This window comes from Macaca nemestrina, chromosome 10 (genome assembly GCF_043159975.1).
Source record: "Macaca nemestrina isolate mMacNem1 chromosome 10, mMacNem.hap1, whole genome shotgun sequence".
Classification (NCBI taxonomy): Eukaryota; Metazoa; Chordata; class Mammalia; order Primates; family Cercopithecidae; genus Macaca; species Macaca nemestrina.
In genome coordinates this window covers 62,360,508-62,388,490 of record NC_092134.1, presented here as the reverse complement: position 1 = coordinate 62,388,490, position 27,983 = coordinate 62,360,508, and the positions used below count along the sequence as shown (strand labels likewise).

Sequence of the window (27,983 nt, the reverse complement as noted above, 5' to 3'; positions counted from 1 at the left end):
TTTAAGTCCAAACATCTGGAGCTTCTCTGGCTGGAGAAATGAATGGGAGAAGTAACATTCATGAACTCATTCATTCAACAATTTGTTTCCATGGGAGACAACATGTAAGAGCACGGATTTCTTTGAAATCTCACAAGCCTGCGTCCTAATTTCATATCACCTTGGCAAGTACCGTCCCTGAGCTCTGAGACTCAGATTTTACTTGTAGTGATAGCATTATCTCACAATAATCCTTTCCTTTATATATTATTATTATCCACTTTTATGAATAGAAAAAAATAAGGTTCAAAAGAAACCACTCAGGGATGGTTTTATGGAGGAAGTTAGAATTGAGTTCTGTCTTGACTGATAAATAGAATAAAAAGAAAAGACTTGCCAGAACTGCACATTATAAGCCAAAGTCCAAAGATAAAAGCCAAGAAAGTATGTTGGGGCCATTAGACCACCCTTGCCGGCACAGAGAGCTCTTCTAGAAGAGGAGATCTCAGCACTTAATGTGTATAAGAATTATTTGGAGAGAGTAAATTTCATTTTTAATAAGTACCCAATTTTATTGTTGTGTACATGATCTAAGGAGCATACTTTAAGAAAGGATAATGATAATAAGAGGAAATAAGAATGGCATATAGATATGGAACTCTTGAATATCAGACTAAGGAGTTTGGACTTCATCTTAAAGATAAAGTGAAATCAACTAAATATTTTTGAGCAGGAGAGTGACATAAGCCAGGCATTTATTTTTAAACATGGCAACTCCTGTGTGGTACCTCTGTTCTTCAGAGATGATATGGTCTGAAACTTTCTGAGCATAAAGAAAAGAGCTGAAGTTAGTATTTCCTCAGACTCATGGTCAAATCTAGCTTCTCTAATTCTCTGGTTACCTTAAAACGTGTTTATGAAGTGCCTAAAACCGAATTAAAAATTGTCTGATTAGATCTTGATGTTGTGAACACTGGAGACAGGAGACATAATTAAAATGTTACTTTTCAAGTAACTATTTCCTCATAATTTTACATTTCTTCTTCTTTAATTTTTTTTTTTTAAGTAGAGATGGGGGTTTCATCATGTTGGCCAGGCTGGTCTCGAACTCCCAACCTCAGGTGATCCACCTGCCTCGGCCTCCCAAAGCGCAGGGATTACAGGCATGAGCCACCGCGCCCAGCAATTTTTTTTTTTTTTTTTTTAAAGAAACAGAGTCTCATTCTGTCACCCAGGCTGGAGTGCAATAGCGTGCAATCATAGTGTACTGAAACCTTGACTGGGCTCAACGGATTCTCTCATCTCAGCTTTCTGGGTAGCTGGGACTACAGGCATGTGCCATAATGCCTCGCTGGGTTTTGTTTTGTTTTGTTTCGTTTTGGTAGAGATAGGGTCTCTCTTGCCCAGGCTGTTCTCAGACTCCAGCCTTAAGTGACCCTTCCACTTCAGCCTCTCAAAGTGCTGGAATTACAGGCATGAGCCATGGCATCTGGTCCACATTTCTTCTTTTTACTTTTATTTTTTCTGATTCGAAGAGGTCTTTATCAAGTACAGACAGTGACAGTCCTTTTGATTTATCTTGTGGATATAGACATTATGTTCAGAGCTTGAAATTCACACCCAAGAAAAATGTCAGGCATGATTAAAAGTAATAATAGTTTCCACAAGCCACTCATGAATACCAATCTTATGACTTAAAGAATTCCTTTATAAAATGCTATGAAAAAAGCATATGAGAAAAAATATTTATTATATGTTTATTGACCACTGAAAGAAACACAATATATAATACGACAATATTGTACTTCTTTGTTCATAAAATTTAAAAGTGACGGTGCTTCAATTCTGACAGAAAAGCCTAAAATACATGGTAACTGATTTACTCACACCACATTTAAGTCATTTTAACCCTAGTTAGAGCATGTAAAGTCCCCACTGATCTCTTCTATGTGAGGCTCTTGGTTAATTTGGACCTCACTCCTCATTTCTTGATTTATTTTCTTTCCATAATAAGTCCCAGAACAATGCTGCTGGGTCATGTGCCTTGATGTTAAATTGATGATCACCATAGGTCAAAAGTCCGTAGAAGAAAGCAGGCAACATTTGCTGATGGAGTCACATGAGTTGATGAAATCCATAAAGCCAGCTGTTCTTCTAGTCAAGTCAACCAAAATTTCCTTAAGAGTGACCCTCAATTTTTTATCCTATGGTATTGCTGGCAGCCCAAGTTTTGTGCTTTGGTGTGTATTTATAAAGTTTCCTGTGTGAACTTAAGGAAAATGTTGGAGAAAATGAACTTAATAAGGTATTGATTATGTGGCTGAAATCTGTATGGTTTCATAAGGAAATTCTTGACTGAAAGGAAAACCTTTGTTCCTTCATTACTTGTTTTTATGTCCTCATATTTGCCTGTTATTATCAAGATTTCATATCTTTCTTTTTTCAACCTTCCCACAAACCAGTAAAAACTGCTCTGCTACACAAGAAAGAAAAAGGGACCAAGAGTAAAGCCAGATGCACAAACACTGAGCACACACTCATGAGCTGTCTTTGGTCTTATCTCTACAGAATATACTTTTCTAAATGTTTCAAAGACTGCATAATATCATCCCACACATACATTGATGTTCAATATGTGAGGATGATGTTTCCATCACAGCTAGGAGAGTGACAGGCAGAACCTTCAACAGTAGTTTGTCCAATCCAAAATTGATATAAATTGTACAGTTTGTAAAGATATTTCGGAAGAATGCCCAGTGGACTAGTAAGATTTCACTCCACTTAACTCTTAACCTCAACTCTCTTTACCTGTAGAATTTAATGTGGTGTCAGTTTGAAAATGGAATGGAATTCTTATTTTATTTGAGAAAGAGAAGTCTTATGACCCTTAAACCCACCTAATTTTAGAAATATAAAGTCATTCAGCCTACAGGGAGTCTAGAAGAGTCCAGAGATGGATCTTATGGTATTTCCTGCCTTTCTTCTTCAGAATAATTTAAACTTGTGGATACTTGCACCTGGAAATGCTTTTCCCACTAATCAGTCTGAAAAGACTATGAAGTTGGTATTACCAATTTGCTGGCAGACTCTGAACTGAAGTGGCATTTCACACATAATGTAACAGTCTTTCCTTAATTCAAAACCTCCAAGCAGGGTTGGCAACAGGCCAATACATCTGCTACGTATCCCTGTATATATCATCACCATCTAAATAGAGATGCATTTTGAAACTTGAACAGTTTAGAATAATTTTTTTCTTCATTTCTTCTTTAGAGAATTTAAAATTATTTCTTTGTTATTTTTATTTCCAGATTGTCAGACTGTAGGCTTTGCACAATTTGATATTTTTAATACTCAAAAATAAAATATCTAGATAAAACATCTATTTGCTGTGCTTTGTTTCATGCACTATGACATTGAGAATGTTATAAAAACATTTATTTTTAACATGCTATATCAGAATGAAAATATCCTTTAAAGTCTAAAGTAAACTGTTTTGATTTTCTTTTCACAACAGATTTTCTTCATGCTACATGAATTCCAGAGACCAGAGACTATCTTTTCTTTCTTGGGCTCAACAGATTATTTGTATGTGCCTCTAAAGTTTTGATGTAGATCTTTTAACAATATGTTTAGATCCCCTCCTTCAAATCAATAGGAAAAAGACAGACAACTCATTAGAAAACTGGGCAACATACTTGAACAGACATTTCACAAAAGAGGATTTCCAAATGTACAATAACCATAAACATAAAAATGTGCTCTCATTAGCCATCAGAAAAAAACATGAATTAAAACTATAATGAAATATAAGTTGATATGGTTTGGCTCTGTGTCCCCACCCATATCTCATCTTGTAGCTCCCATAATTCCCATGTGTTGTGGGAGGGACCTGATGGAAGATGATTGAATTATGGGGGCAGGTCTTTCCCTTGCTGTTCTCATGATAGTGAATGGGTCTCATGAGATCTGATAGTTTTAAAAATGGGGGTTTCCCTGCATAAGTCTCTTTCTCTTGCCTACTGCCATGTAAGGAGTGCCTTTCACCTTCCACCATGATTGTGAGGCCTCCCCAGCCACTGAGAGTCCAACAAATTTATTTCTTTTGTAAATTGCCAGTCTCGGGTATGTCTTTATCAGCAGTGTGAAAACAGACTAATACACCAGTGTACAACTCATCAGTATGGCTAAAATGGACAAGACAGACAATACAAGTATTGCAACCACGTGGAACAACCATGACTTTCATATTGCTGGTGGGAAAGCAAACAGTAAAGCCACTTTATTAATCAGTCTGGCTGTTTTCTAAAGCTGGATAGTGCATTCCCTATAACTCAACAAGATCCTAACTGGGCATGTGCCGCCTAACAAAAGTGCCTTCATGTGTTCACCAAAATACAGGTAACAAAATGTTCTTAAAAGTACTATTTGTAGTGGCCGGGCATGGTGGTTCACGCCTGTAATCCCAGCACTTTAGGCGGTCAAGGCAGGCAGATCACGAGGTCAGGAGATCGAGACCATCCTGGCTAACACGGTGAAAACCCATCTCTACTAAAAACACAACAAAATTAGCCGGGCGTGGTGGTGGGCACCTGTAGTTCCAGTTACTTGGGAGGCTGAGGCAGCAGAATGGCTTGAACCCTGGAGGCGGAGCTTGCAGTGAGCCGAGATCCTGCCACTGCACCCCAGCCTGAGTGACAGGGCAAGACTCCGTCTAAAACAAACAAAAAACAAAAAAACAAAACAAAACAAACAAACAAAAAGGTACTATTTGTAGTACTCTAAAACTCGAAGTTATCCAACTGTTTTTAATAGTAGAATGAATAAGTTACAAACAATGGAATTCTACCAGCAATGGAATGAATAGTCTTCAACTACATGCGATATGGATGAACCTCATAAACAGTGAACACTATGATTCCATTTATATAAAGTATAAGATTTGGCAAAGTAGTCTATGATACTGGAAGGCATGAGTAAAGTGGAGCACAAGGTGGTTTGTGAGGTTCCAGTAATGTACTGTTTCTTGTTATAGGTGCTGCTTCAACTACCTGTGCACCTAACATTTATTTGTACATTTCTGTGAGTATGTTCTTATATTAGCCTGTTCTTGCTTTGTTACAAAGAAATGCCCAAGGCTGGGTAATATATAAGAAAAGAGGTTTAATTAGCTCACTGTTCTGCAGGCTGTACAGGAAGCATAGTGGCATCTGCTTCTGGAGAAGCCTCAGCAGGCTTACAATCATGACAGAAGTCCAAGTGGGAGCAGTCACCTCACATGGTGAAAGCAGGTGCAAGAGGTGGGGGAGTGAAGGGAGGTGCCACACACTTTTAAATGACTAGATTTTACAAGAACTCACTAACAAGAAGGCAGCATAAAGCAATGAGGGATTGGCTCCTATAATTCAACATGCAATTTGGGTAGGGACAAATATTTAAACTATATCAATTGTATTTTAGTAATTTTTGAGTGCTCAGCCTATCAAGTCTTGTTCTAGGAATTCAACCATCAACTTAGGAAAATGGGCTTTAGACACAGAATCCACTCCTAACAAGTACACTTTTACAAATCTCTTTTTTCTTGTTGGAACTCTCCACATTCTTCAATGCCTGGTTTATGTTTCGAACTTCTTTGTGAATTCAGGACCATGCCAGCCAAATGAGCTGCTCTCCCTTCTCCAAACTCAAGTCTTACTTTTCATCAGTACAGTTTGTTCAATCCTTAGTAAATTCTGCACAAGCTATCTTCCCAATTAGATGCTAAGCTTTTTGAGAGCAGAAAGGACCAAGGTACTTTCTTACTTCTGAGTAACCATTCCCCTTCCCCATCACACCTGGCATAGTGCTTTGTAGTAAAAATAAAATATTTATTTGTGCTCAATAAATACATGGATGATTGGTGAATCACAATGAAGCCCTCTATTAATATTGAGTGATTAAGGAGAGCTACAAACTCAATAATAAAGAAGGGATGTAAAGAGATAATTAGAATCAGCCCCCAACGCTTTTAAAAAGGTGAATGTTGGCCGGGCGCGGTAGCTCAAGTCTGTAATCCCAGCACTTTGGGAGGCCGAGACGGGTGGATCACGAGGCCAGGAGATCCAGACCATCCTGGCTAACACGGTGAAACCCCGTCTCTACTAAAAAATACAAAAAACTAGCCGGGTGAGGTGGCGGGCGCCTGTAGTCCCAGCTACTTGGGAGGCTGAGGCAGGAGAATGGCGTAAATCCGGGAGGCGGAGCTTGCAGTGACCTGAGATCCGGCCACTGCACTCCAGCCTGGGCGACAGAGCGAGACTCCGTCTCAAAAAAAAAAAAAAAAAAAAAAAAAAAGTGAATGTTTAAACTTGGGAGGACCAAGAATGCAGTTTATTCATTTTAATTACATTATTTCAGAGAATTTAGTTCTTCCCATAGGCAAAGAAGAGCATACCCTGTGGGAAGGCCTTGAGAGGCTCTTGGGAATGTGTGGGGCATAGAATGCAGCCCACAAGCCCTACTGCCCAGTCTGTGGGTGGCAGAGATGAAGGGAGTGGCTTCACATGGAGTGTGTTCATCCATGGCAAATGGATTATAGCCTTCCTTTCTAAGCCAGTCTAGCCAGATTAATTACTGAAGGATAGTCCTTAAGAAGATTAAGGCTAAATTATCAAGTAAAGCATGTATTCAGGAATTAAAGTCTGGGTGAAGTTACTCACTTGCAAACTCTGGACATTATGATTAGGGGAAGCAGAGGCAGGAAACAAGACTGAAATCACAGAGTCCCTTTAACAGGTAAATTTCCGAAGAGGAGCTTCAGGGAAACAAATGAGATCAAGTGTTTAGTGTCCAGGACAATTAACACATGGTGGAAGCATCACATCAAGTTCCAACTCTGAAATCAAATTGAGTTTGAGAAGTAGAGATGGAGGAGGAAGAACGATGCAGTGGGGAGTTTGGAAAGGGTACAACAGGGGGGCAGGTCAATAGATCTCTGGGCCTTAAACACGAAGATCTTCCTGTTGGCCTGACCACAGCTCCAGATCGCTTGCTCTGTTTCTTTCAAGCTCCCTACATTTCTTTACAATCAAGAGCCATCAATGCATGTGTATCATATGAACCCAACCACTGTGGGAAATCTAAAAGAATAGAGAGGGTTTTTTTCTGATTTTCTTGGCTAAGGAACATAATCCTTGCACCTTCCTATGTTAAAAGAAAGAGCGAATTAATTTCCACACAATTTTGCTCCTATTTCCTCGCTGAACAAGCTGATAAACAAAAGAACCTCATGTGGGTTGTTTTTTCTTTAATGGGTGTTTCACTGATTAAAATTCAACTCCTATTCCACTAAAATTAAAGCCAGCTCTCCTTACAATCTTTCTCATTTGCAGTTCTGCAAGCATCCCACACTGAACTACTTAGTGAGTATAAGTGGAAAGCTGGAAGAGAGGGGGCGTGGCTTTATAAAGTGTCTCTTGGACTTTAACTAGCCTCAGGCTACAATAAAATGTTAATGAAATGCATTAAAAAACAGTCAGGGAAATAATAATCAACCATCTAGAACACCAGTGATTCATTTAAAAAATTCTCCCCCTCCCCTGTCATTACACCTGTACAGAGAGAACAGGTCAGACTGAGGCCATCTGGCAGCACTGCCTGAAGGTTACGGTCAGGGCAAACCAGAGAGGGCAAAGAACTTCAGAGGAAGCATGGATCATCTTCTGCTTGAGGTCAAATTTGGGGAAGTTATAGGAAACATATTGCACTGAACCCTGTCTTCAAATCCATGTTTAAATGCCTACTGAATACTTCTCATTTTCATTTTGAAGATGCTACAGCAATAGAGACTCTGCTGAAGATGTGGTGTAGAGGATTTACTCCTTAGTAATCTTAACCAAAATAATGGATGCTAGTTCACGATTATTCTATTTTTTCCATAAGCATGCGTTTCTGTGTTTATTCCCTGTCACCACACTGGATGCAATCAAATTTGTCATCTTTTGAGCAAATTATTTTTGAAATAGTTTTATGTGAAGTCAAGGAATGAAATGAATTGTTCTTGTAGTGGAGATGAGAAGAGTAAGATGTTCTCTCAAAGGCACCCGTACCCTGGTCTGTCACATTCACGGGCCTTAAATTCCACAGAATTCTTCATACAGCAGAGAGACATTTGTTTTCTTAACCACAGGAGAAGAAATTCTAAAAATGAAAACCTGTCCCCAGGGACGCAAAGTACTGGTAAAGCAACATGGCAACACGCATAATGCAAAAAACAGGTCAAATTTAGTGATGGATGAAGATCAAACGATTTCTAGCTCTGTTTCAATTTAGATACTTATTCAAAGCATGTCGAAATGATAGAAACCACGTGGGTCTACATAATTGAGCTAAAAAATAATTTCTTGAGCATTTTTCCTTACAGCATTCCCTCTCTCTCTTTTTCTACCCCTCTGTTATTTTTTTTCCTTTCCCCCTCTTTGCTTCTTTGCATAAAATCTGGAATGTGAAAGTTAAGAACTACACAATATAGAAACAAGCATAGTGAAGTTTACACATATGGTTCTGTCAGTTAGACTAACATGGAATTCCATTTTTGTTCAGTCCACTTTTCCTACACAATTGTATTAAACCTGTTTCTCTTTGTGCTGCACAGGATGAGGTGTTTACATGACAAAAAAATCCTAATTGTCTTCAAAGAATACTTTGTGATAACAAAAATTATAATGCCACCATATTGGATATAGGGATAACTTCCTTTCAAATTATTCAAAAGTTATTTGTTTTTCAATACTTCAATAATGTGTACAGGGATACATAGTTTCATCCCTGTTAGGAGTAATGTAAAGGACAGGAAACTGAGAACCAATAGGCCTCCTTGAGATTCCAGTTTTGCTACTTAATCTCTTATGAATAACGTTTTCTTGTCAATAAATTTGGAAGAATATTAACCATCAATGCCCTGAGAATAAGAAAAAAGGACTAGTTATACATGAAGATACTGAAGAAGGCTGCCACGTCAAGTTTAAGTATAAAGATAAATTACAAAACAGAGAGGCTCAAAGATTTGCCCCAGAATCGTAGTCACTACGAAGACCTAGACAAAAGCCACAAAAATTTTGGAGTTCCAATCCAGTGGTCTCGCCCACCTCCTCATGTCAATATTCTGAAATGTGTCATATAAAATTCTTCCTCAATAACACTTCACTTACAAAAACCACTGCTTATTAGCAACAGAATCAGAAGGAAGGACGGTAAAGGGAAAACAAAAGACAGTCTCTGAACAATCTAAAACGAGGACTCAAATTTCATGCACTTTTCTCAAGTTGAACCCCTGAAGCTTTCCCTAAGACTATTTACTTTTACTTATATAGAAATTTAGCAACACTAATAATATTGTTGCCAACCCATAATAAGTTAGAAAGAAAGAAAGGGGCTACTAGACAAACACAATTTATAGAAGACATTTATTGATGTGTGGGACAAAGTCAAGGTCCTATTGATTTGTGCGGCAAAGCTGAGGTTCGGATATGCCTTGTATAAATTTAAGTGATCTTATCACTGGTTTTTAGCAGAATCCCAAGATTTTCATTGTCTAAAAGTATGTCCTGAGAACAAGGCCTCTGTACATAATTGGAGATAGGATATATGCAGTCATGTTAGAGCAGAGAGGTGTGGTCACAGATTTCAAGTTATATAGGGCTCTTGAATTAAAAATTGTCATCATTTTAGAAAGCAGTTCAGACACAGAACATTCTGTTCATAAGAAGCAGTTGTTCTGGGGTAGAACACGAAGGCTGCACTCACATTCCACCATTCCATCCCTGAAATGTTATAGATTCAGGAGCCCTAGCAACTCTGCTATAGAAATACCTACTCAATCCAAACGAGAGATGGATACTAGCCAAAGAGAGAAAGCTAAGACCTTGAGACCCAGTCTCATGTATCTGCAAGGAATGTAAAGCAGTTATAGTGGAAAGCGCATCCCAAGGAGATTTGAGGTCACAGATGGATGAGCTTCACCACATAGAAGTCGCTAAGGAAAATGCAAGACCACAGAGGAACTGATGCTCCATTACCTCCCTGATCTCATCTCCTACTGGTGTCTCTTAGTCTGGCCTACCAAACTTCCTTGCAATTCTTAAACAAACAACACCCTGTCCCTGTAGGGTTTTTACACTGTATAGTTCCTCTGCCCCAGATATCCACATGAATAATTCTCTCATTTCCTCTAAGTCTCATTTCAGGTATCACTTTGTCAATGAGTATTACTATAACCATTGTGTTTCAGATTGCAACCTCCCTCCCCAACATCCCTGATTCGTATTACCCTTCTGAATGCTTTTCATAGCACTTAATACTCTCTAATAGGTAATGTATTTATGTATTATGTTTCTTATTACTTATGACAGTTATATTATTGTCTGCTTCCCCCCAGTGCTCCAGGAGAGCAGGAACTTTTGTCTGTTTTGTTTACTGCTGCAACCTAAGGCTATAGAAGAATGTGTGGCAAATAGTAGGGGTTCAATAAATATTGATTATTTTGATAGTAAAATCAATCAGCAGATCTGTGGAGAAAACACAAGCAATGGGTATATCCATAGCAGGCAACAGACATGATAGACGGTGGGAAGAGCTGTAGCTGAAGGATGACAGAAGCTGGAAGGAGTATGAATGATGTGTAGGACAATCCTCCCTGAAAGGAAAGAGCTGAGATCCTGTCACTTGACAAGTGGGGGCTACGGATTCAGCAGACTTAGATACAAATGGTTAGGGTGACCTTATTTAAGATCTACTGATTTGTGGGACACAGGAGATGTTCAGGTTACAGGTGAAAATATCCCTATGCACCTCAAAATGTCAGAGGTCATTCCCTCCTAGAAATGGACTTTTAAAGAGCATGTTCCTGATGCTACCTTGAGACATCAGAAAAGATTTATGATGTTCAATATGTTTTGGGAAATCTATGAAATCTCCCAGGACTATTTCCATCAAAGGTATTTAAAATATAAAGATAGTAATGCTAGGTTTCCATTATGTAGGAACCTGTCTTCTGTAAACAACCTCAACCCTAGACAATGGAGCGGTGGCAATGCAGAACCACAGGCTCACTTCTCTGTCCCAGTCACACCAGGGATGTTGTCTCTTGATTTGAGGTAAACGGGAGGATGGGGTCAGAGCTGAGCATCAGCACAGGAAATGTATCCCATGAGTAATCACATTAAGGCCAGGGAGATCTAGAACAAAGTTCCCAGAAAAAAGATACACTTAACAATGAGTCGGTGGACCCAGGAAGCATGAAACGAGGATAAAAGCTCAACTCTAAAATATTGTTAGGAAACTGTAATGCTAAGGACAAAAAGAACTTTACATAAACATTGTATTCTTATTATTTCTAATGTCCTAAGCTGTAACAATTTGAGCAACACAGTAAATAATGATGGAACTGGCTAATAAGCCAAAGCATAGAACAATATCTGTAAGTTTGTACTAATAGAAGTCATTGATTAAATAAATGAGGACAAATCATTTTTACTAAAGAATTCCAAATAATAAATGTAGAAGTAATAAGGAATATAGAAAATCACCATAAGAACACCACAGTAATAACTGCTGCAGGCAAGATCCATGAATGAATGCTAAAATTAGTGACTAAAACTTTTAGGAGAAAAATGATGTTTGAATAGACTCAATACATCTCCCACAAAATATATACTAAACACTCATCATTTTAACACATGTCCACAAATTCTTCGGTACTGCAGGAGATGGAATTTTATATCTCTCCCCTTGAATGTGGGCTGAACTTAGTGACTTGCTTCCTAAGAGTATGGAAAGGGGAAAAAATAAGAAATCAGGAAAAACTCTAGTTAACAAAGTGATAATCACCAGTTAGCATCACCAGTAATAAGCCATGTTGCTATCCTGTATTCCCTGATATGGAAAGAGCACTTCATCCCTGTGGTCTTCTTCCCCAAAACACATTACGGTAGTCCAATCATGAGAAAATATCAAACAAACTCAAATTGAGGGCATTTCACAGAATACTCTTCAAAAGCATCAAGGTCATGAAAAGCAAGGAAAGACTGAGGAGCTGTCACAGGTAAGAGATTAAGAAAACATGTGTACTAAATGCAATGCAATTTCCTGGGTTGGATCCTGAACAGAAAAAGGACATTAGTGGAAAAACTGGCGTAATCCAAATAAGGTCCTAATAGCCTTGCATCAATGCTAGTTTTTTAGTTTTGATAAATGTGTCAAAGTTACATAAGATAATAGCATTAGGGGAAGTCAGGTGAAGGGTGTGTAGGTACTTTCTATGCTACTTGAAACCTTTCTGTAAATCTAAAATAATTCCAAAATTTTTTATATATATATGTATTTATATTTTATACATATATGTATAAAATTTTAGAATATTATATATAAAAAGTTTATTACATATAAAATAGGATTAAAATAACTGGGAGGATAAAAAATAAAAATATACGTAGAAAAAAGTACACAGATTCAACTTAAACATAAGACTGAAATTTTAAAGTAGTTTTTTCCAATTCTGTGAAGAAAGTCATTGGTAGCTTGACGGGGATGGCATTGAATCTATAAATTACCTTGGGCAGTATGGCCATTTTCACGATATTGATTCTTCCTATCCATGAGCATGGAATGTTCTTCCATTTGTTTGTGTCCTCTATTATTTCGCTGAGCAGTGGTTTGTAGTTTTCCTTGAAGAGGTCTTTCACATCCTTTGTAAGTTGTATTCCTAGGTATTTTATTCTCTTAGTAGCAATTGTGAATGGGAGTTTACTCATGATTTGGCTCTCTGTTTGTCTGTTATGGGCGTATAAGAATGCTTGTGATTTTTGCACATTGATTTTGTATCCTGAGACTTTGCTGAAGTTGCTTATCAGCTTAATGAGATTTTGGGCTCAGACGATGGGGTTTTCTAAATATACAATCATGTCATCTGCAAACAGGGACAATTTGACTTCCTCTTTTCCTAATTGAATACCCTTTATTTCTTTCTCCTGCCTGATTTCCCTGGCCAGAACTTCCAACACTATGTTGAATAGGAGTGGTGAGAGAGGGCATCCCTATCTTGTGCCAGTTTTCAAAGGGAATGCTTCCAGTTTTTGCCAATTCAGTATGATATTGGCTGTGGGTTTGTCATAAATAGCTCTTATCATTTTGAGATATGTCCCATCAATACCTAATTTATTGAGAGTTTTTAGCATGAAGAGCTGTTGAATTTTGTCAAAGGCCTTTTCTGCATCTATTGAGATAATTATGTGGTATTGTCTTTGGTTCTGTTTAAATGCTGGATTACATTTATTGATTTGTGTATGTTGAACCAGCCTTGCATCCCAGGGATGAAGCCCACTTGATCATGATGGATACGTTTTTTGAAGTGGTGATGCTGGATTTGGTTTGCCAGTATTTTATTGAGGATTTTTGCATCGATGTTCATCAGAGATATTGGTCTAAAATTCTTTTTTTCTGTTGTGTTTCTGCCAGGCTTTGGTATCAGGATGATGTTGGCCTCATAAAATGAGTTAAGGAGGATTCCCTCTTTTTCTCATCATCACTGGCCATCAGAGAAATGCAAATCAAAACCACAATGAGATACCATCTCACACCAGTTAGAATGGCAATCATTAAAAAGTCAGGAAACAACAGGTGCTGGAGAGGATGTGGAGAAATAGGAACACTTTTACACTGTTGGTGGGACTGTAAACTAGTTCAACCATTGTGGAAGACAGTGTGGCAATTCCTCAAGGATCTAGAACTAGAAATACCATTTGACCCAGCCATCCTATTACTGGGTATATACCCAATGGATTATAAATCATGCTGCTATAAAGACACATGCACACGTATGTTTATTGTGGCACTATTCACAATAGCAAAGACTTGGAACCAACTCAAATGTCCATCAATGATAGACTAGGTTAAGAAAATGTGGCACATATACACCATTGAATACTATGCAGCCATAAAAAAGGATACGTTCATGTCCTTTGTGGGGACATGATGAAGCTGGAAACCATCACTCTTAGCAAACTATCACAAGGACAAAAAACCAAACACTGCGTGTTCTCACTCATAGGTGGGAATTGAACAATAAGAACACCGGGACACAGGAAGGGGAACATCACACACTGGTGCCTATTGTGGGGTGGGGGGAGGGGGGAAGGATAGCATTGGGAGAAATACCTAATGTAAATGACAAGTTAATGGGTACAGCACACCAACATGGCACATGTATACCTATGTAACAAACCTGCAAGTTGTGCACATGTACCCTAGAACTTAAAGTATAAATTAAAAAAAAAAGACTGAAATTGAGAAAACTCAGATGATTCTCAGGCCTTTGGCTTCTTGTTGCCAATACCATTGTCTTCAACAAAGGCAGAAACAAGTTAAGAAGGGGGTCATTGGCCTACTGAATTTTTATATGACTACAAAATTGAGAGGAGTCAACATCTAATTGATCGAAAACTGGAATGTTCTGTTACCCAGCTCATTGCAATTGAATATTTGTCACTTAAAAGAATGGAAATTTTAAAAAATTTACAAAAACACATGATTTTCTCATCCACTTCTAAAGATTTGGGGAAGCTTAAACAAGATTATGTAAATCAAGGGACTTGGCAAAATATACAGAAGGTGGTCCCACAGGGTCCTCTGCATCTTCTAAAGAGATGAAATTATAAATTGCATCCTTTGGAAGGTTAATGTATTCTAGCAGCTGGCATACTATGGGATTATAAGAAACCTTCCAATAATAAGAAAATGTAATTAACATAATAAGAATATGTAGTTAAATACAAACTCTTCCTCCTCCGTGATATCTGAAAACTGAAAGCTTTCTATAGTGGACTTTAAGTAGACTGGAAGGATGCAGAGTTACAAGTAAATTCACTTCATTTCTTGGGATATCATTATCTCAATACACAACTAACAAAATGACAACACTCTTGACTGTCTCACCTGTAAAATAAAGAAATTGGTAGATAATCTCCAAAAGCCTTTCCAGTTTAAAAGTTTTTTGTGATTCCAAGAAGAGAGAATTCAAGGTAATGCTTTGCATGATTGCAGTTGGGGCACTGGGAAATAAATCCATGCTCTCTGTAAGGTTGCTATAGATTTCAATGCATGTCATATGAAAAAGTACAGCTTTTATAGTGAACATCCTTACTATAAACACACCCTGAGGAGATTCTGGACCCAGTCATCTCTCTAATTGCAAATTGCAGTTTCCTGCCTAGGTTCTTTGTGTTCTATTATCCACGCCGGTCAATCTCTAACCTCCAGTAATCCAACCAACCAATGAACCATAATAAAAAATGGCACTACATTTATTCCTGTCTCAGACATTACGGGTGAGGGCAGTACATTCAAAATCTCATTAATGTAATTGTGTGTATGGCGGTTTATGTTTTCTTTATATTAAGGCCTCTGAATCAAGGTGAAAATAAACCTCATTAATTGTTTTCAGGCATACAAATTTGCCTGACTTCAAATAGGCAAAATAAAAGAAATAAAGTATTTTTTTCCAACTTTGACCAATTCATAGGAAAGGAACTTATAAATTTAGTCCAAATAAATCTGTTACATATCAGTCCAGAATAATTACCCAAGTGAAGCTCAAACTCAGTTCAATTGACCATCTAGGGCCAATGTTTTTATCTCTGTGATGTTTACATAAATCTCATCATAATCATCATTCAGGATTTGGCTTGAGGGCTGCCAAGAGAATAGTAATAATTTTTTAATCTTTGTTTTCTTGTTCGGGGGAGGGCGATGGGGGTATTGCTATGTTGCCCAGGCTGAATGCAAACTCCTGGACTCCAGCAATCCTCTTGACTCAGTCCCCCAAGTAATTGGAACTAAAGACTTGGATCACCACTCCCAGCTTGAAAAACAATTTTCAAAGGCACAAACTTCATGTTAAACCCCACCTTTACCAGCCTTAGTGTGCTAAAAATAAACTTCAGCATATATTACTAAATATTGCCTTCTCTGTGAATTGAGAGTTATTTAATATGTGAAAAAGTCTTTATATTCTCCCTTCTATTTCAGAGGTATGTTGCTCTGAAACAGCCATAGCTACTAACACATTTTGGCACCACATAATTAAAAGTACTTGGTGTGACGTCAGCAATCTGGCAAACCAAAGGAGTGTTTTAATTTATGCAAATTAAAAAATTTGAGTAGACATATTCCTAATCTAAGTTACATGTATTTTGGGATTCAAAGTTTTCAGATTTGGGAAAGATAATAAGGCTCATATAAGGAGTACCAAGTAGTATCTCCAGCGAAGTCTGCAGAAGCGCCCAATAAACATGATTATGACTACAGTAAAACATATGAATATTTGTAGTCAGTGGGATAAATAAAGGTTATTACTGACCCCCGTCAATTCAGGACAAGTTTTTCCCTCAAATAAATTTTTAAAGGGTCACTTTCAAGAGCTTCTTGGATTTTGGAGTTGAGGTTAATGGATTGTGTACCTGTAATTGTGTGAACCAGTAATTGTGTATGAACCAGTAAATGAGTGTAAGGATACACTGAAAAAAAATCATTTTATTTTAATATCCTCTTTTCTAGTGAAGAAATCATTTCTCCACTTCAAATAGTTAAAATAATCTCTTGAGAGTTGATACTAATTGAGACCTCAGCACCTCACCTTCAAAAGGATCCTTGTAAGTACATCAGCAAGTGTATGTGCTTCCAATGTAGACTCTATGGTAATTTATTGCTTCCAAATTCCATCCAGTTTCTTTTATAATGTTCGCAGATTCAGAAGACCGTTCTGCTCACATCTAAAATAGCAGCCCACCTGGTTCCATTTATCCCTCTTTCATATTAAGGACAACGTAACCCAAAACCTTTATCTTCAACCTTTAAACATTTCACACAGGCCCATTTGGGAAATTTATTGTTGTCTTAAAGAGGCTTGTCTTTTCCATTCAGTGTATCCCACTACAAAAACCAACTCAGTACCTGTTGGCCATCTGGTGTCTGTATATATCACGCCAAAATTTCCAGATTTTCTTCTTGGAGTTTTCTCTGTAGAAGATGAATCCGATTAGGTGAAAAATAATGCTGGAAGAGTTACAAGCCATTATTCTGAGCACAAATGACACTTTCTTTAATAAGTGTTCCCAGTCTAAATAAGCTTTGAACTTCGGATCTGCCTGGGTGCTGGGGTTTGTTTTCAATAGTCATAGCCAACATGACGACATCTTTGGCAGAGACTCACATTTTTTAATCAGCAAAACTGTACTGTATGAAACAAATTCAAATGTTCCTTCCTTTTCCATGTCAGAAATTTCCGGAAACCCAACTTAGCAATTCTAGCACAGAGAGAACAAAATTAAATCAGGCTTTATTGTTTCAAAACAGCCAGTGTCTACCAGTAATTTGAAATCTAACAGGATTTTATAACAATAAATAGGGAAAGATTTACTTTTTGAGATTTCATAGGATCGTATGATAGTGATAGCAAAAAATGGTGAGCACTCAATAACTTGAGCAAACCATTTTAACAATTTATGAATGATTGTCTTTTTCTCTAGGTCAATGTTTCTCAGTTCTGTCTTCACATTAGAATCACCTGAGAACGTTTTTTAAAATGCCAGTGCTCAACTACATAGCAGAAATTAAAACAGAAACTCTAAAAAATGGGTTTCGAACATCGTTATTTTAAAAGCTCTCTAGATGATTTAAATGTGCAGCCAGGTTTGATAACAACTGCTCTGAGCCATTCATTCACTTATTCAATCATTCAACAAATATATATTGAGTACCAACTATGTCCTAGTTCTTTTCTAGGTACCAAGGATTCAGAATAAACATTCAGAGTGTCTGGAAAATAGTTATTGAAGTTCACAGGTGATATTGGACGGGGCACAGGGGCCATGTCATGCAAAACGTTGAATAACTTCTGGTTTTATTCTAAGTGAAATGGAAAGCCATCAAGGGGAAGGGGGCTTAGCAAAGGAATGACATGATTTAATTTATATTTTAAAAAGAACATTTTGGCTGTTCCTTGGAGACTTAGATCAAGTCCAAGGACAGAACAAACCACAAGTTTGGGAAGTAAGACAATGGAATCTTTTGGGAACTTGCTTTTATTACTACCTTTGTCTTAGACCAACATTGTGATGTGCATGTTGTTTTACAAAGTCATCATTCCTCTGGGCCACATTTGGATGAATTACTCTGGCACCAACCCACTTAGTGACTGACTATGGTTTGAAGGAGACTGCATATGACTTCCTTTGCTACTAGAGATAACTCACTTTCAGAGTTCAGTACATGTTTCTCAGCTTGATGATGCATGGCAGAGTGCTTCCCACACTAGGCATTCGCTTAGTAATAGGAGGATAAAAAGAATCTAGGCAATGACTCTTTCCAGCTGAGACACATATGTACCACATAGAAGTACTAACTCTGCTATAGGCTACCAAACAGGTGCCACGTCTACAACCAGGGAGAAAGCTATAGTTTCTAACTAAGATCCTATTTGGGTGATAACTAAAATAAGATCCTATGTGTTTATTATAAATTGTAAAGCAAGCATTTTCCCTGCAGTGTGGGTTTATGTGTGAGTAATAGCACAAATAAAATAAGCCTATGATTGATGAACTAAATAACTCAATATGTGTTGTGTTGTAACCAGACCACAACTGACAGTCAGTAGCAGCAACTAGGGAGGAGGAAAAAAGCTGGAACTGCAAATCCTAACAACACAAAACCCACTCTGTTAGCATCTTTTATTTACCATTGCACACATTTTTTCCCTTCATTTCAGATTATTCTGAAATGTGTTGCAAACTAATAGTGAAATCAAGGCCAAGAATGATGAAAGATTCTAAGATGGTCCTGCATAAATGGGCAGAAACCAAGTAGTACAGCACTTAGGTTGGGTTTTCTCCATTCTAATCAATCAATTTATTAATTTTAGTCAGGAATTGTAAAACAGTATTTTTATAAGATGATATTGAAATACATGCACAAAAGTAATTTTACCGTTATGAATCAGAAACACAATAGCTGATAAACTCTCTCATTGAAATTGTTGTTTTTATAATGCAACTTTTGAGGGTGCACGTTTTCTTAGGAAGCAACCAACTTTATCTTAAAGCAGAATAAAAAGAAAGTGAAAAAATTATTTTGAGATTAGGCAAACTGCTGCAAAGTTCTATTTAAGCATACTCACTCTAGAAAATTCAAACATTTCCACCTACTGACAGATAGTCATGACTTTGGTTAGTAATTTACTTATACTTAAAACAGTAATCCCATTTGATAATATAAATGAATCAGGCATTCAACAAAGAGTCACTGGGCGCCAATGCTAGGCACTGGGACGTACAATGAATAAGATAGATAGTGTCTCTCTTTATCCAAAGCTTGTTGGGCTGGGTGTCTGCTTCACTTTCTGTCCCCTCACTATGTTTCATAGCATTTGTCACTACTCAATTTTGTGCATTTATTTATTGTTATTTTCCTCTATTAGCCGTGGAGTTGAATCGACTTATTTAATGCTCTTCCATCAGCTCTCAATCAGTGCCTGACTCATAATTAGCTTTTCTTAAATATCTGCTGAATAAATGAGTGAATGAATAAACCCAAGATCATATGACTTATGAGTTACAGAACTCAAACCAAGCCCAGATCTCTCTGACAGCAGAGGTCACACTCTTCATTATACACTCCCCTAATCTTCATGGCTTCTTAAATTATGATACCTTCAAATTAGAAACAGCGTATATATTCTACAGGATGGGTGTCCATTCAATAGAATGATACAACCAATAGAATCAAGTTTTCAAATTACTTTTAATGATGCTAAAAATTGCTGATAACATAATTTTGAGCAGGAAGAAAAGCAGGATACCAACTTGCATAGACAACATGAGAAACATTACTGAAAGAAGATGCCAAAACAAAGCTGACAGGAAGATAATTACAATGTTTAAAAAAATTAATTCTGGATGATTGGATTGTGATAACTTTTGCCTTCTTTTTACCTTTTCCTATTTTCTAAATGTTCTACTAAAAATATGTAACCACTTATATAACCATAAAAAATTTAATACCTAAGTGTAATTTTTAGTGGAATAGAAGAGGAAAAAAAATACTCACTAGGTAAGGAGACTTTCAGTATCAAAGAAACAGAGGAAACGATTTTCAGAAAATTAATTCAGCTAGCCCTAAGGCACTGTGGGATGTGGACACTCTCCAGATGTACTTTTGAAGCTGAATTATAGAAAATCTCTCATGCTGACTGAGTTCAGAATTCATCTCAAAGTAATAGGGAGCCATTGAGGGTGTTTGAGTTGATGGGAAAGTGTTATCAAACGCTCAAAGCCTAAATAATTATGAGAAAAATGGCAAAACCAGAACACTAATCAACCATCATGCTAATGACTCCTCCTCATTGATAGGTCTTTGGCTTTAACATTCCATATCCAGATGTCATAGATCCACACAAGCCTACATTTACTTGCCAAAAGCTGTGTTTTGCTCGAATTATTTTGCCACTGCAAGTACGTCAGTGTCCCCTCTGCCAACATCTCAAAAGAGTCTGACCATAAAATTATAACAAATGAAAAACCTTTTCTCAAAACGTAAAAGTTCAACTAGGCATTAGTTTTCTTCATTTCTAATATTTCTATTTGTTTCTTCTACAATAAAATTCATGATGGAGGATTGGCATATAATGTAAGACTATCCTTATTATTCATTTGAATTTCTTTTGTAAAAATTCTGCTTTGTGAGGTTTTTCATGCCAGGCATTTTCCATTTTACTGTTTTTCCTTTGTTGTGAAATAAAATTGTTCTAGCACTACATCCGGAAGCCAGTCAGCCAAGGGAATCAAAGAGGACAAAAGGAACAGACATGTTGCCATTAACATACATACTTACAAGATTAGTAGAGTGATTGGTCAAATATTTACCCTTTATTTTCTGCAGAGATAGACATCTGTAGAAATTTTAAAGAGTTAAGCATATAATAGTACCCTTTTCTAAGCAGAGATTCAAAAGCCTCATGAAATTTTCTACATTCTTTAACTCTGAAAAGGAAATACTTAATATGTGCGTGAATTTATGCAAAAATCATGTGTCCACCTTTTCTACCATGAAAACTCATACTTGTTCTTCCTTATCTAGCTTAAATGTCAATTTTTTGGTGAGGTCTACTATGTTTGAATCTTTTTGATTTCAAGGGAAAGAAACCAAACTCAAACTAGCTTAAGAAAAAGGAAAAGGCTCATATAAGTTAAATTTAAGTTTTGACTTATATCCTCCAATCTTAGCAACCACAGCAGAAAGAGTGCAACTTTTTCATCACAATCCCACCAGGAATCCTAGATTTACCTTTCACAGGACTAGGTTGAGTATTATGCCCATCTCTGGGCTCATTACTGAGGTTGGGGCATGTAATGCTCTAATTGGTCTGAAGGGATACTGTCTCAGCCGTCAAGTGGGAAATCAGTTCTGGGCAGAGAAAATAACAAGAAGAAAGTTCCAAGGCTTAAAATCAAAAGAGCATGGAGTGTCTGGGGAATTACAAAGTATAATTTTAAGGAAAAAATTTAGAAAGGGGGGAAATACAGAGATGAGGCAACAGTTAGGTTACGACTGGATAATGAAAGACCAGGAATGTCGTGCTTGAGTTTGGTGATTATCCTGAAATTAGGAGGGCAGCAGTTGAAGGATTTAAAGCTAGGGACTAATATGGTTATATTTGCATCATCAGTTAGATAATTCTTTTTGTCTGTTTGTTTTTTATTTTTTAGTTAGATAATTCTTAAAGCCAAGTGAAAGATGGATTGGAAAAAGGAAAGTCTATACTGCATAAAATTTGGATCTATTTGGAGCAGTTATACTGTGAAATTGTAAGCAATTGTTCATACACCTGCTTTCCACATTTGACCCCTTGCTCCTCAAGGGCAGGAGAATTTTTTTTAAATTAATCTATATAGTCCTATTCTGTCACTTAGACTCCAAACAAAACTCAATAAAATAAAATTACTTTTCAGTAAAATGACCAGAAGTTTTCTATATAAATCAGAACTGAAGGGAAAAGATATTACTGCAAATTCTATGCCTTAAAAATTCTATGAAAAAAGGCATAAAGCATTAATGTAGGATTAGTTTGAGACATTAAAATGTACTGAACAATTACATACACACGTTTTCTCTGGATTGCAGAGTTTGTTTTGCGAGTTTGTTTTGCTTTAGAAAGACTGTTGCAAATTTGGTAGCTCATGGACCTTTTATTTTTTTTCAATTCATGCCCTGCAACAGGAGTTGGCAAACGTTTTCAGTAAAAATTCAAGGAGTAATTATGTTAGCCTTTGTAGGCCAAATGGTCTCTGTTTCAGCTATTCAAATCTGCCATTGTAGCATAAAACAGCAATACACAATTCATACACAAATTTGTGTGGCTGTGGTCTAATAAAACTTTGTTTATGAATACTGAAATTTGAATTTCATGAATTTTATTTTATTTTATTTTATTTTTTTTGAGACGGAGTCTCGCTCTGTTGCCCAGGCTGGAGTGCAGTGGCCAGATCTCAGTTCACTGCAAGCTCCGCCTCCCGGGTTTACGCCATTCTCCTGCCTCGGCCTCCCTAGTAGCTGGGACTACAGGCACCCGCCACCTTGCCCGGCTAGTTTTTGTATTTTTTTAGCATAGACGGGGTTTCACTGTGTTAGCCAGGATGGTCGCGATCTCCTGACCTCGTGATCCGCCCGTCTCGGCCTCCCAAAGTGCTGGGATTACAGGCTTGAGCCACCGCGCCCGGCCGAATTTCATGACATTTGATGTGACAAAATATTGTTATGCTTTGTTCTTTTACCAACCTTTTAAAATATAAGAATCATTCTTAGTTCACAAGCCATACCAAAATTAGGTGGCAGCAGGCAGGATTTGACCCCCAGACTGTAGTTTACCTACTCCTGCTCTACTAAATCTGGAGTAACTGATTTTGTTCACATCAACATCAACTAGCATGCTGTGTGCCTGCTATGTTCTCACAGTTTAACATCTTTTCTTTTTGCCAAATTTTGTTCAGATTATATGTTCATTAAATGCTATCACAATACCATCATCTTTCCATCTTGGAAAACTGAGTTCAATATTTTCTCCATTATATCCTTTAAAGTACTTTAAACTTTATTTTAAAATAAATGAATAATAAAACACTTCTTGTTGCAATCATAAAAAGCAAGACTCCAGCCTGTCTTGATTCTAATTTATCCTAATTATAATTAAAAAGATAAGCAACATGTTCATAAAGACTAATTATACCTGGCAGACCAGTGAGTTCTTACATTCATTTATTATGGTTATTAACCATCAACTTACAATTTAACTTATGAATGAGTAGTTAGGAACCCAACATATGATTTAAGCAATGTGGGAAAATCCTTCCACCCCCAGATACCTCCCTTTGCCCTAGCATGGTGCCAGAAACACTAGACATTCATTTATTTGAATCTCAACTGATCAAGTACTCATTCCTTTGTGTAGAGCTCTCAGTTTTATTTTCTAACACCTTATAAGATAAAGAATAGTAGCCAATTGAAAGCAGAAAATGCACATAGGACCGAAACACTATATGTAGGCTCCAATCATGTGGCTACAGGGTAGGAAGAAAGAGGAGAGAAACAATGGAAAGGAGGGTATTAGGAAAAGAGTCTTGAAAGAGAAGGTAGAACACAGAGAAGAAAGCTATTTCTGACTTTGTAGTTATGCCTAAAATAATCCTTACAGTCCTGGATTTCCTGTGTGAGTCAGAGCATAATGTTTCAATTGTTTAAAATATTAGTCTTCTTTTTTATTTGACACCACCTATTGATAAGATTACTAAGGGAATAAATAAAATTATTCTTATTTCCTGAGTCTTTTATCCCCTTTCAAAGAGCCAAGTTCCCAAACAATGGTAATAAATGAACCATGATAGAGTAGTCCGTGGAAAGTTTTACTTGACCTGTAACTTAGCTTTATAAATAAATCTAGACAGTCATAAAATGACTATGCTTGAAAGATAATTGCTCATTGAGGTAGCAAATAAACTCTGTTTATGCAATTCAGCAAGAATACAATATCCACAAAAGAATTTACTTTAAAATTATGGTTTCTAGCTGTCATTTGAATGTAGAATTTGTATAGGATTTTTATATACTAGGAAAATTAAATAACTTTATATTTTAGAAAATATATGTTTTACATTCTTTAAAGAAAAAAGACAAAATAGTTTAATATTCCAGGATTTTTAAATTTTATTTTTTTGCGAAGGGACATAGACAGAGGGCAAAGGGAGGAGGAAGAGTTTGGATGACACAATCAACCGAAATCGGGAAAACAAACTATAAGGGAGAAAGGCACAAGAGCTACCATCCCAAAGAAGAATGCTTTGATGTGTGGGAGCAAAGAGAGGGAATGAAAGACACAATACACTATAACAACACAGGGTTTTATTTTTCTTTTTTCCCAGTAGAATAATCTTCCTGGTGTCTATCTTTCATTCGTGCATTCCAAAATATTTATTAACTTTATTGAACAATAATTTGTTATATATTATACTAGATGTTTTAAATACTAGGATAAATAATATACAATCCCTGACTCCACAGACCTGGAAATCTCATTAGTGAAAGACATGAACATGTAAACAAGTTATTTTTTACATTATAAATCAGAATGAGGTAAATCAAATATATGTCTATATAGGGCACTTTGGGTGTTATCTACAGAAATGATCAAGAGATAAGAGCCTGTGAATGATACATAATGGAGGCTTCTTTGGGGTTGAATTTTATTCAGAAAACCAGAGGGTAAGTGTTTGAGCTGATTCTAATAATGCTTTGAAAGTGTTACTCGTCTTAAACACTTGGGGCATAAGAGAGAAGATGAGGCCATGGACCTATTGAGTTGGAGACTGGAACTAAAACTCCCACATCAAACCATAATCTTCGATGTATTACATTCTCAGTAGAAAGGTAGGATAGAAAGATGGGCTAGCCACAATTCTTATTCTTACATAGAGATAAGATTGGGAAATTGGTGTTTCCATTTGGGATCTGAGAGGCAAAAGTCTCCTTTGAGAATTTGTGACTGCATTCATAAACACACACAATGTTAAAATTTGAAATTTATACTACCAAAATCATTTGAGAACACCCAAGCCCAAAAATTAATATAACAGTTTGTCCGTAGGAATTCCAAGCACAGAAATACAAGAAAAAAAAATACTAAAACCCTCTAAAAATTAGCTCATAGTTTTGAAAAAAGTATAAAACAACAAAGAGTTGAGCAAGAATCAATAGAGAAATAGAAGCCCAAGAAATGGATAGAAAAACAATATGAAAGATAATAAAAAAATTAACACAAGTAAAATGGAAAAAGACTTAAGACATATAACATTAAAAAATAAATTTCTAGAAAAAAAAATACCAGTGACATGGCATTAAAGATAGACATCACTAGGAAGTAGGTTTCTACATAGGTGAATATGTACAAAATGACTCTTGTCTTTGTTGTTCTAATATCTAGATAATCAATGTCAAAACGTAAGAAAAGGAACTGCAATTCTAAATAAGACTATTATAAAAAAGGAAATTAGATAAAGAACAAATAGAATTTTTTCATGAATTGTTTTTTAAATTTTATTTAATTTCCTATCTGTATTTTCTTATAATTTTATGAAATCTTTAAGAAGTTTATTCTGAATTATTTGTCAATTATTTCATGAATCTCTATTTCTTTTGGCTCCATTACTGTAGCTTTGTTAGTTTTTTTGGTGGCATTATATTTCCATGTTTTTTCATAACTCTTGTGTCATTGGGTTGATGCTTCTACATTTGAGGAGATGGCCACCTCTTCTGGCCTTTGCAGGCATTATTTGGTAGTAAAGCTTAACTATTTAGTCTAGCCTGAGATTCTGGATGGGCAGTCTGGTAGCAATATCCAACAGGAAGACCTTAACAAAATTCTAGTGAACCGAATCTGACCGCATAACAAAAAGAATCCATCATTATCAAGTGGGTTTCATACCAGGGATGCAGGGATGGGTTAACATATGCAAGTCAATAAATGTGATTCATCACATAAACAGAAAGAAAAACAAAAATCACATGATTATCTCAATAGATGCAGAAAAAGCATTTGACAAATTCCAGCATCGCTTTATGATTAAAACCATCAACAAAATTGGCATACAAGGGACACACCTCAATGCAATAAGAGCCATCTATGACAAACCCACAGCCAACATAATACTGAATGGGGAAAAGTTTCACAAATCTTAAGAACAGAACTCCATATATTTTACATTTGCGTGTACATGGGCAAGCATTTTGCACATCAAGATGCAGAACATTGATGCATGGATTCATCATCAGTGAATGGAAGCCTTATTTCTCAAGGTGTTTGAGGACAACCTTTGTCCAATCACTGGATGAAGACTAAGATATGCAAACACAAAGGCAACCTCTAGAAGACCAAACTTAAAAATAAAAACAGATCATATGAGAAAAGAAAAGGAGGCAGAGACATCAGTGGCCACACAACACAAGAGAGAAAGTTTTCACTAACAACCTCAGGAAGTTTCTTCAGGAAAAAAATGTCAGAATCTAGCACTGATACAATTTACTAATCTAAAATGTCAACTTTTCAACAGAAATTTATGAGACAGAGTGTAACCTACATTCAGGAAAACAAGTAGTCAATGCAATCTGTTTCTGAGTATTCCCAGATATTGGATTTTACAGACAAAGACTTCAAAGCAGCTATTTAAATATATGCTCAAAGAACTAATGGACACAATGCTTAAAGAATTAAGGAAAATCATGACAGCAATGAGTTTTAAAAACAGGGATTCTAATTAAAGACATTACATTATTTTAAAAAATAAAATAAAAATTTGTAATTAAAGACCATAATAATTTAAAAATTTTAAAATTACTAGAGGACCTCAACAAATTTGATACAGTAGAAGAAATGATCAGTGATTTGAAGACAGAATAATAGAAATTGTTCAACCTGAAGAACAAAGAGAGAAAAGATTGAAAAAAACTAAACAGTTGCAGATACCTATGGGACAACATTTGGCATACCAATATATACATAATGGGTGTCCAAGAAGGAGAGAAAAGAGAGAAAAAGGAATGGAAAAGTGTGAAGAAATCATGTTTAAAGCATCTTAAATAAAAATTCAATCATAACCCATTATACACACTTTTTATTTTTGTAATTTATTGTATTGAAGAAATGTAGTAGTTACTAATTCAACTGAATGCTGGTAGACTGTATAACCTCATTATAGACTGTATAACCAAGCTGAAATCTGACTCATTATGACATTTTATGTAATAGAATTTCCAACACCATTTGCTCAAATCTAACTACAATCAACTACCACTCACCCACATCCCTCAACTTTTCACCTTTTGATGTTCAGTTGAGGTATCACCTATTCTAAGAATTATTTTCCTAACGCCTACTCTCCCAACCCTTCTCAGAATGAAATAGGTACACACAAATTGTGCTTCCAAGCACTCTATGAATATATTCACTATTTCACTAAAACATATTGTTGTTTTATGGCAAATGGCTATATGATTTTCTTTTCTCCACTAGAATGAAACACGTGGATTGTGTTTTATTTATTTTTCTATTCCAAATGTTTAGTTTAACATCTAGTAAATAAAAAATTGATTTATTTATGGAGAGAATGAATAAACGATTGAATGTAGGATTTAGGGCAAATATTATTTTAAAACACATCATTTATATTTGTTCTGGAGATAATTTCATAATGGAACAAATACAGAATGTGTTTCTATTATCATCTATGAAAGAGGTGAAAACACTGGTTAAATACTTAGGTTCTGTCCTAATACTTTCTGATTTCCTTGTGTCTTCATCTCTTAGTAGCTGGAAAAATATCTTTCTTTTAAGGTCTCAGATTCTTCATTTGTAAAATAGAGAAGGTTATTGTGAG

At 36.3% G+C, this 27,983-nt stretch overlaps 1 long non-coding RNA gene across 1 annotated transcript in view; it reads right to left on the bottom strand.

Moving 5' to 3' along the window:
• Positions 1 to 27,983, bottom strand: part of LOC139356704 (uncharacterized) — a 61,130-nt gene that overhangs the window by 11,627 nt on the left and 21,520 nt on the right. Inside the window, exon 2 of the long non-coding RNA XR_011609037.1 lies at positions 16,963 to 17,315. This is a non-coding gene — a long non-coding RNA (uncharacterized lncRNA). The remainder of the gene's footprint in view (positions 1 to 16,962; positions 17,316 to 27,983) is intronic.